The sequence below is a fragment of the Coptis chinensis genome, chromosome 8, assembly GCF_015680905.1.
Source record: "Coptis chinensis isolate HL-2020 chromosome 8, ASM1568090v1, whole genome shotgun sequence".
Classification (NCBI taxonomy): Eukaryota; Viridiplantae; Streptophyta; class Magnoliopsida; order Ranunculales; family Ranunculaceae; genus Coptis; species Coptis chinensis.
Window position 1 is genome coordinate 68,802,874 of NC_141463.1, and position 10,382 is coordinate 68,813,255.

A 10,382-nucleotide genomic window follows, 5' to 3' on the forward strand; every position below is an offset into this window, starting at 1 on the left:
TGAGAGCTAAGTTGCTAAGCTTGGGAATAAAACTTGTTTTTGGATGATTCAACTTTATAACTTATGTCCATATCTGTGTAAGTTATGTGATGGAGTTGCTATGTTGGATAGTTGATGTGGGGTAGAGTTGTAGGTAATGTGGGGTAGAGTTGTAGGTAAAAAAAGAAAACTATTTCTTTTTGTTAGAGGTTACTTTCGACATATCAATTGTAATGTCGCAGGTTGGATATTGTGCATCAGTTCTTAGATGGAGTATGCTTTTTAGTATCCAGAACATGTGTGTTATACAAACCAATTAGAGGGTTCTGATGTAAGTACCATCAGAACTCAAAAGGTCCCTAGGTATTATCTTTGGACCTCTTTTGTTTCTCTTTTAGAAAGTTGTATAGTAAGTACCATTTGTTAATAATGTAAACCTTTTGATAGCTATTGAACACAGAAGTATATATTTAATTTGTGTTTTCGGTAATGGCTTTGTACGAGGTGCTTGGATGATCTGTAATTAGTCGAGACATTCAAGTTTTTTGGCGTACTAAGTCTTACTATTGTAGTGATCTCATTTTTGTCAACCGGTTATTTAACTGCTCTGGCATTCGTTGAGACAGTTAAGTAGCTGGGTTAATGACTGAGTAGTATATTGTTTTAACTTTCAGGTTATGACAGGTCTTTTATATTTATGAAATGTTGAAAATACAGATGAAACTCTGCAGAAATTTTTAGGTTATGACAGGTCTTAGGTATATAACTGTTTCAAATTTGGGGCATGTTTATTGATGGGGCCTTTGTTTTTTATTTTGATTTACTTTATTTTTTTAAAGAAGTTAGATGGTTGCTCAAGTTAGATTAGGTACAACATAAGTACTCTGCACATGAAAAGAAAATGACAGCATAAGTACTCTGCTCATGTTAGATTAGGTAGAACATAAATATTCGGTATTTTATAGCTGACTTCATAATATCAAATTGTAAACTTGGATTGTTTTCTTTTCTTATTGGTAATTAACATACATTTGGACTTCATTTGATGGAGACAACCATAAAATAAGAGAAAAGAGAATGGACTTTCTACTAAATTTTAATTAGGCTACTACATGCAATGCCATTTGGTAGTCCTAGTATCAAATAATAGCATATATATGAGGGCCTCATATAGTAGAAAGTAGGACAAATAAGTATGAAAAAAAATGTAAATCAAAATGTAGAAAAACACAATGTGAGAATCCCTCGTCTTCTTTCAATCATAATAGCATGTGTCTATGATACAATAAATAGCATATGAGAATCGTGGTTGACTGGTTGTAACGTAGTTTGGTGTTTCACTCTTGGGTTGCATTTAAGTGTTTAAGTTTGTGTTTCAATGCCTAAACATTGTGGTTTGGTTTTTGAATCACGGCTATGTTTTTAAATGAAATTACAACTATATTTGGTACTTAAGTATTCACATTCAAATTACATGTATGTGTGGCACTTGAGTGTTCACATTCAAATTACGGATACGTTTTCACATTCAAATTATCATCGATATATTTCATTATGATGTACGCTTTGTACATCTATAAAAAACTCTTATTCCAATATAGCTCTACCACTGTCATCGCTCGCAATACTTATTAAATCCAATATAGTACGTGATTTAATGGGAGTATGCTACAGATAGTAGTTTAATAGGAGTATGCTACTTCTAGTAGTTTAATAGGAGTATGCTACATCTAATGGCTTAATTGGAGTATGCTACATCTACTGTTTTAATATAAGTTGGTCAATGCATTTGTTCCCTTTGTATGCTCCAACAGTCTAACCCGTCCCTCCTTCTTTTACCTTTCTTTTATAAACAACATCAACATCTAGGGTTAGGGTTTAGGGTTTTTACCTTTTTTTTTTAAAAAAAATTCTCAATTATTGCTACTGCATAAGATCCAATCAAGCATAAGAAGCACGAAGCAAGCATAAGAGCACGTTAATTTTGCAAAAATGAAGGTAATTTTCCTTTAAATTCATGAGTTTGATTAAGTTAAAGTTTTAGGGGTAAATAAGAGAAAATTTTGAGTCATTGAGTGTCATTCTTCACTTCGAATTTTATCAAGTATAAAGAGCACGGAGAATTAGATCTTTGAAATGTTAACAGAGATAAATTTTAGTTTATCAAGTATAAAGAGCATGAAAAAATTTGTTGGTTGTGTGAAGGTTTTCCTTCCTTCATGAATTAGTAATTCTTGAATAATTGAACTTGGTTGAGCTATTGGTCTGAACTAGCCTATTAATAAGTTTATTTTCTGCATTAGTTACTGAGACATTTGTTCATTGTCGATATCTTCATGAGTTTCAAATTGAGAAGTACATGTTTCGTTCACCACAGGTTGAATGTCAGGTCTGTGATCAACTTGGACACTCATCTATTGAGTGCCAATTTATGTACTCTCACTGTAAAGAAGCTACATGTGATGGGATCCGATTGTTGGGCATATCGCAAACAACAAGCAATCCAGGAAGGAAGTACTTGAAGTGCCAGCATGATTCATGTCGAAGTTATTTGCAATGGTTGGATGAAGCTGTTTCTGATAAAAAATTTGGATCAAGCTCATCAACAAACGAATGCTTTAAGTGTGGTCAGCCAGGCCATTGGATGAACAAATGCCCTTGGGTAAACTGTGAATGCAATACAAAAGACTGTAAGGGGAGGAGGACTGTTAAGACAACCAAGTATGGATTAAATGTTGGAGAAAAGTATTTGAAATGCAAGAGCTACCAGGGATTTCAATGGTTTCGTGATGTAGTGAAGATGGCATCAAGAAAGAAAACAACCATTTTGACTGCAGAACCCATTGTTACACTGAAAATGACTCTGTCTGAATTCTCAAACCTAAAAATAAATTGAAAAATGTAATGTATAATGCAAAGTTCAACTTTGAACTTCTGCACAGTTATAGCTTTGTAAGATGGCTCCTTGTAAGATGTATTATAACATTTTTCTCTCTTTTTCTGATAGCAAATTTTAGTTTGGTAAGATGTAATCTGACATTTTTATAATTGCAAGTCTATAATGCTCACGATGTATGTATCTGAAGCACTCGACAAACGCTTGACAACTTTTTTAAACTGAAGCACTTATCTGTGTCTTTTTGCTCATTTTGCTGTAACTTTTTCGGTAATAGCCCATTTTGTTATGTCTGTTCAGCCATGCTAGCAGTTAAGATACAATCTGATGTAACACGTTTGCACTGTGAACACATGACAAGTATGAAAGTAACCTATCAGAACTCCATAACTCTCTTTTTAACATAAATCTTCTTTATTATATGGAATCCATAATGTAGTGACATACAAAACAAAGTTGCACTAACTAGACGCAATCTCAAGTAGTATGCCGACTTTTTAGGAAAAATAGTTTGAGATACAATGGTTTTATCATATGACTAAATACAGACTTTTATCATATGATTAAACTTCCTTTAAGTGATTGCTTATTAATCTTAACACCAATTTTGTAGCACTTAAATGTATATGAAACTCAGAGTATCATATTATTGAATATGTTATTTATAGTATCATACTATTGAAGTATATATGTAACTTCGAATATCATATTATTTAATATGTGATTAATAATATCATACTATTGAAGTATATGTAACTTAGAGTATTATATTATTGAATTTGTGACTAAGAGTATCATATTATTGAAGTATTATGTGATTTATAGTAACATATTCCTGAAATATATAAAACTAAAAGTATCATATTATTGAATATGTGATTTATAGTATCATACTATTGAAGTATATGTAATTTTGAGTATCATATTATTGACTATGTGAGTAAGAGTATTATATTACTGAAGTACGTAATCTTAAGTTGTATAGGACATGGTTTGAGTGCGACAAGCAAGTAACGGGGTTTCCTAATACTTTGCACAAAAGTTTTGCTTCTATAGAGGAAGGACAACGAGCTATAGAAGGACAACAAGCATAGACTCTTTACAATAGTCAACACAATGCTTCACCGCACCCTAATTTTCAAAAGGCCACATACAACTATGTCTCGAGCTAATAGGTCACAGGTGCTTCATGAAGTTCCTCCAATTGTCCCAACGAATTTTCCATCAACACTATCTTCTCTTCTAGCTGTGCCTAATCTCATTCACTGGAGTGAAGATGTCATTTATTGTTTGATACTAACGTATATGTTATATCTAGTAGTTTAACATAAGTATGCTACAATTAGTGGTTTAATAGGTAGCTTAGTGACCCAATGGAAACTTCTTCACCTGGTTATTCCAGTTTTATCCCTTAAAATGTGTGGTTTAATTTCTTGTGCATACGAAATTTGGGTACACCCTACGCACCCTAGAAGCCCTCTTTATTATTATTCTTTTTTTTCTTCTAATAGGTAACACTTCTTTATCTGTCACATAATATTGAGTAAATGTTACCAAATAAATCAAGTATATGCCCACAGAATATGTAACGGTTAGCAGCATTTCTAACAAAAACCATGTGTGATAAACATTGTAACTGATGAATAAATGTTAGCAATCAATTTTTCTAGATGTTACAAAATCAGTGTTATGATGTAGTGTACGTGGGTCGTACTTTGCTATTGTGTACAAGCAAAAGAGGTAATTGCTTTCATGTACATACAAGTCATGCAACTCTTTTGCGGTAAAGGCAATGCTTGGCTCTTTCTAGAACTCCACAGTGATGTGTCTTGACTCTTCACTTCTAACTGCGGCGAAGAGATAAGCCAACGAATCTGCATGACGTATGTCATTTCGGGGTCTTTGAGTGATAGAGATGCTATCAAATTGTCAGGCAAGGCTATGTATCAAACTAAGATAAGCCGCCATACGCTCATCTCTTACTTCAAAAGACCCACCAAACTAATTGGCAACAAGGCGAGAATCCGTGTACAACTGGAGCATTCGCGCCCCCAGTTTCAAAGTTGTTCTCAAGGCACAAATGGTAGCCTCATATTCGGCTTCGTTATTTGAAGCGGCGAAGCCAAGTCGAACAGATTTCTCAATCTTCTCTCCGCTGGATTTAACAAAAATGCATCCAATTCGAGACCCAGATTTATTATGGGAGCCATCTGAGTAAACAATCCATAGGTCAATGGTATTAGGAATTGGGTTTTCAAGTTGGTCATCGTCGCCCGAAGTTATTGGTGGCAGAATGTCTTCCATAGATTCTTCCTGGCATAAGAAATCGTCAATAGAAAAATCTTCAATCGGAAAATTAGCTATCAAATAAGCCAGAGCATGTCCTTTTTCAGCAGTACGACTTTCAAAAACAATGCTATATGTACTAAGATAACTTTCCCATTCGGCTAATCTGCTTGATTCTTGTGCGTTACGAAAGATCTTGCGTAAGGGATACTCAGTATAAGCTCTGACCAACCTCCCATGGAAGTATGGTTTCAATCAGCGAGTGGCATGAACCAATGCAAGTGCAATTTTTTCCACCTTTGAATAACGAGACTCAGCTCCGGTTAAAGTCTTAATGATAAAAAAGACGGGTCTACCATCATCAACGAAAAGAACAGCACTCACAACTTGAGTTGTAGCTGCTAGGTATATGCCAATAGGTTGACCCGTTGGAGGACTTCTCAATATAGGAGGACTGACCAAGTATTTCTTCAATTGTTGTAATGCCATCTCACAATCAACGTTCCAAGTTGACGCCCCCTTTAAAGTCTGGAAGAAGGGATGACAATGATCGGAATATTTAGAAATAAATCAAGAAGAACAGCAAGCCGACCAGTAAGTTGTTAAATTTTCTTCTTATTTTTTGGTGATGGCATATCAATAATGGTGCGTATCTAATCAGGTTTAGCCTCAATACCTCTACGAGTCATGAGGTATCCCAGAAATTTTCCAGAAGAGAGGCCAAAAGAACATTTGGCGGGATTGAGTCTCATATTATACTTGTTAAGCCTATCAAAAACAACTTGAAGATCGGAAAGATGATCACCAGTAAGCTTTGATTTAATGACTATATCATCGATATAAGCCTCCATTATTTTTCCCAGCAGATCGAAAAAAATTGTATTGACAAGCTTTTGGTAGGTTGCACCGGCATTTTTCAAACCAAAAGGCATAACAATGTAGTAGAAAATACCTTGGTTGGTGATGAAGATGGTGAACTCTTGGTCATCCACACTCAAAGATATCTGGTAGTACCCTAAAGAAGCATCCACAAAAGATAGGCGTTGGAAGCCCGGAGTGGTGTCCACCAGTTCGGAAATTTGTGGCAATGGATACAGATGAATCGGACAAGCATCGTTAAGGTTTGTAAAGTCAATACAAATTCTGATTTGTCCGTTCTTTTTTAGCACTGCAATGACATTAGCAAGCCACTTTCAGTAAGTAACTTGTCGGATAAAGTTAACTGCAAGTAGCTTATCAATCTCCTCCTTAACTTTGAGCTTCCGATCAGGTGCCATTCATCTTGGTTTTTGGTGAACTGGCCTGAAACTTGGATCAATGCCAAGTTTATACTAGGCAACAGAAGGGTCTATTCCCGGCATTTCCTCAATTTTCCAAGCAAAGATACGCTTATTTCACTGTAAAAGGGAAACCAACTCTTTTTGCTCTACGCTCAAAAGTTTGGCGGAAATAAAAGTGGTTTCTTCTGTTGAATCTCCTATTTGCACTTCCAAAAGGCAATCCACTGTAGGCAGCCCTTTCACATGAGCCTCAATATTATAAATGGAGGGCACGCCACTTGGTAACTACAACTTGGGCGGGGCACTTGCAAGGATGGTATTACCACGAACTTCAGATTTTTTATAGTCATCCATTATTTTGTTATCACAAGCATGGGCAAATACTTAGTCACTACGAACCTTGCAAATATGCCCAGAAAATGGGAACTTGACACATTAATAAAATGTGGAGACTACAACCCCCATGGAATGTATCCAATATCTACCCAAAATTGTGTTATAGTGGGAACAACAGTCCATCAATAAGAAATCGAGCTCAACTTCTTTGTTCATTAATTTGATTGGTAAGGTAATTCTTCCAACTGCTGAAGATGTTGTCCCGTCAAAACCGATGATAGGATTGTCTTCGGCGATGATCATATGCTCGCGAAGTTGCATATGAGAATAACATCCATTGAAAATGACACTGGAAGTGGCCCATGTGTCGATCATTACCCGTTGAACACGAGAAGCACCTACAGACACAGTAATTATGACTGCATCATAGTGAGGGTGATATACACCCTGGAGATCGTCATCAGTGAATCGGAAGGGCTCTTCTTCAGAAGTCTCGGTCTGGATTTCTTTGACAAAATCGACCTTGTTGACATGGTTAAATTCATCAACATAATTGACTTTTAAACACTTTTGATTCTTACTCTGACTTTTGGAAAGAGTCTCAACATGAGAATGGGAAACATTAATGACATGCTCATAAGTTGCAACGACTGCTTGTTGAGAGTTTTTAGTAAGATATTCATTTAAAAGTCTTTTCTCCACTAATTTCTGAATCTGACCCCGTAGAGAGCGACAAAGTTCTGTCTCGTGGCCATAGTCATTATGGAATTTACACCGCAAGGATTTGTCCCTTGTACCTTTGGTATCTTCTGAAAGCGGATAAGGCAGGGAAAAAAGATTCCCACTTTTCAGCTTCTCATATATAATAGAGTACTTGGCATTGAGTGGGGTCAGTTTTAGCTCAAGTAGTCTTTCCATCAAGATTGAAATTGACTTGCTTCTGACTATCATTCTTTCAATCGTGATGTTGTTGATCTGACTGTCCTTGCTTAGGCTTAGAATTCTTGTTGTCAGAAAAATTTTTACTCTGAATATCTTTGTCTCTTGTTGCTTTCGCCGATAGGTTCTCCTCGATACGTATGTGTTGTTTAGCCTTAACATACAGATCGTACCGAGATTTAGGGACATCTTTAATTAGAGAGTGGTAAACACTACGTAAAAATAGAGGATTTAGGACAGGCATGACGCCCCAGAATAGGACGACTTCTAACTGTCTAAAACTAAACCACTGCTAATTCCCATTATTAGGGGCTATTTGTTTTTTTGGGTTAAGTTATAAGAGGGTCTTATAAGACCATGTGTTATAAGAGGGTCTTATAAAGTGGTTTGTTTTTCATTTTAAGTTCCTCTTATAAGCACTTGTAAAAATAGAAAAAACAAATACATGACATCCTATAGATGGTTATTTGACAAATATAACCCTATTTTACATCACATTTAACTTGAATAGATTAATTTGAAACAAGCGTATAATTTGATTTTCGGTTTCAAATCAATTTTGATAATTAGAATATCAATTTTAGAAAACTACCTTAATTGGCGGTAGTGGTGGTAGTGGTCTTAATAGCACAGTGGTGGTAGTAATTTTAATAGCACAGTAGTGGTGGTGGTGCTGATAGTCTTAATAGTATGGTGGTAGTGGTGGTGGTAGTGGAGGTGATGATATTGGTCTTAATAGCACAGTGGTAGTGGTGGTGGTGGTGGTAATAGTCTTAATAGTACGGTGGTAATGGTGGTGGAGGTGATGATGGTGGTGGTAGTGGTGGTGGTAGTGATGGTAGTGGTAGTGGTAGTGGCGGCTAGGGCAATGGAGTTATTTGGAAAAGAAGATAATGAAAAGGGAAGAAGAGAGAAATTAGGCTAGGGGTATATGGACGGGGGTGTTTGAGTCATTTTTCAAGTTATAAAACTTATAGAATTGAAGTAGATCCAATTTTGGTACTTATAGAATTGGAGCCTCTTATAAGACATTTATAGTAGAATGCATCTTATAAGAGGCAAAAAAACAAACCAAAAAAATGTCCAAAATCACTTGGGCCACATCTTATAAGAGGTTATAAGACCTCAATGTCTTATAAGAGGCAAAAACAAATGACCCCTTAGACTGCTTATATCAGTATATGCATATTCGTCGGTCTTCTACAATTGACCCAATTTGTTTCCCCCCTCAAATTTTCAGCTTCCCCAAATACGATTGTCTCACTCCCTCTTTCTCTCACTTTTGTTTCTGCGAAAAGAAGGTGCCCACTTCTTTCTTTCTTTCTTTTTTCACTGAAATTAGCTTCGCACTTAAATTGCTACAGAAATTCGGGTACACTCACAAAATTAAGCTACACTCTCGATGGGGTTTGCTTGTTCTTCACTAACAAGTTTGTGATGTCTCTCTCTCTCTATCTCTCTCTTTTGGAGATGGAAAACATTAGCAGTAAGGAGTGCGAATTGCTTAGTGATATTTCAAGCTTAATCTTATTGTTTAATCACTTTCAACTTAATTTGTTTAATCATATGAAATCTATGGTACTACAGTTTGGTGGTTGCAGCTCGTTTGACGAAATTCCTGGACCACTTTTCACTCAAAGATTTGCTGTTTGGTGAATTTCTTATTTTCTCTCTTTCAATTTATGTTTAGCTCTCGGAAGTAGATTATTTAGAAAGTGGAAAGTTGCATGATTTTCACTATGATTTATTCATTTTTTTTAGGATCTCATTGTGTTTAAATGTTTCTTTTTTAGTGTTTGCTAATGTTGATGCGTTCTCTAACTATGTTTGAATGTATTTGTCTACCTTTTGAAATATGTGATGAAGTCTAAGTTATGATGAACTATAATAGTTAAGTACCTGAAATCTGTTTCATGCTTATCTTGTTACTTCCTTCAAAAGCTGTTTTTTCTTTTTTTTTTTTTTTTTTTTTTTTTTTTTTTTTTTTTTTGTGGAACTTATTATTGGTTAGATGCTTGGCTTTTGGAATATTAACAGTTAAGCAACCTTTCTCTATGGAAACTCAAGTGTTTATATAAGTGGGGCTTTTGTTTTGATGATTGGGTATGCAGGATATTCATTGCTATGTTTCTTAGAGTTGTGTTGGTCTTATATTGGATACTTGGAAATGTAATAATGTGGTATATCCTATAACGAGTAGTTGTGACTCTTGAATGTATTTTAGGGTTTCAGGAGTTTAGTTGTTCTTTTTAAGAAGTATGAAATGGTATGAAACGTTGTTTGATATTCTTAAATTGTCAGTTTAGACCTATAATGGTTGTTGGGCAGTTTAGAAATAGTTGTTTCATTGAGTATTCATGTTTTCAATTCAATTGATTGGATTAGTGGTTCTGCGCTCTCACATTGTGTGCTCATTTATGCTTGGAAATGTAGTATATATGATGTTGGTTCTATGGGTTCTTTATATTAGTTTCCTTTTCAGAAGCTTCATTTTGTGTCTTATATGGAGAAGTAGAGAAGTAACAAAGAGAAGTATGGTCCTCAGTAGTACCTAAATCCTTGCTAATATGAATTACAAGTCATGAAATATGGGATGACATGTTTCTTATCTTGGTCTCCTCTGTTGTTTGAGATTTGAATTGAACTTATATTTGCTTCATATGTTA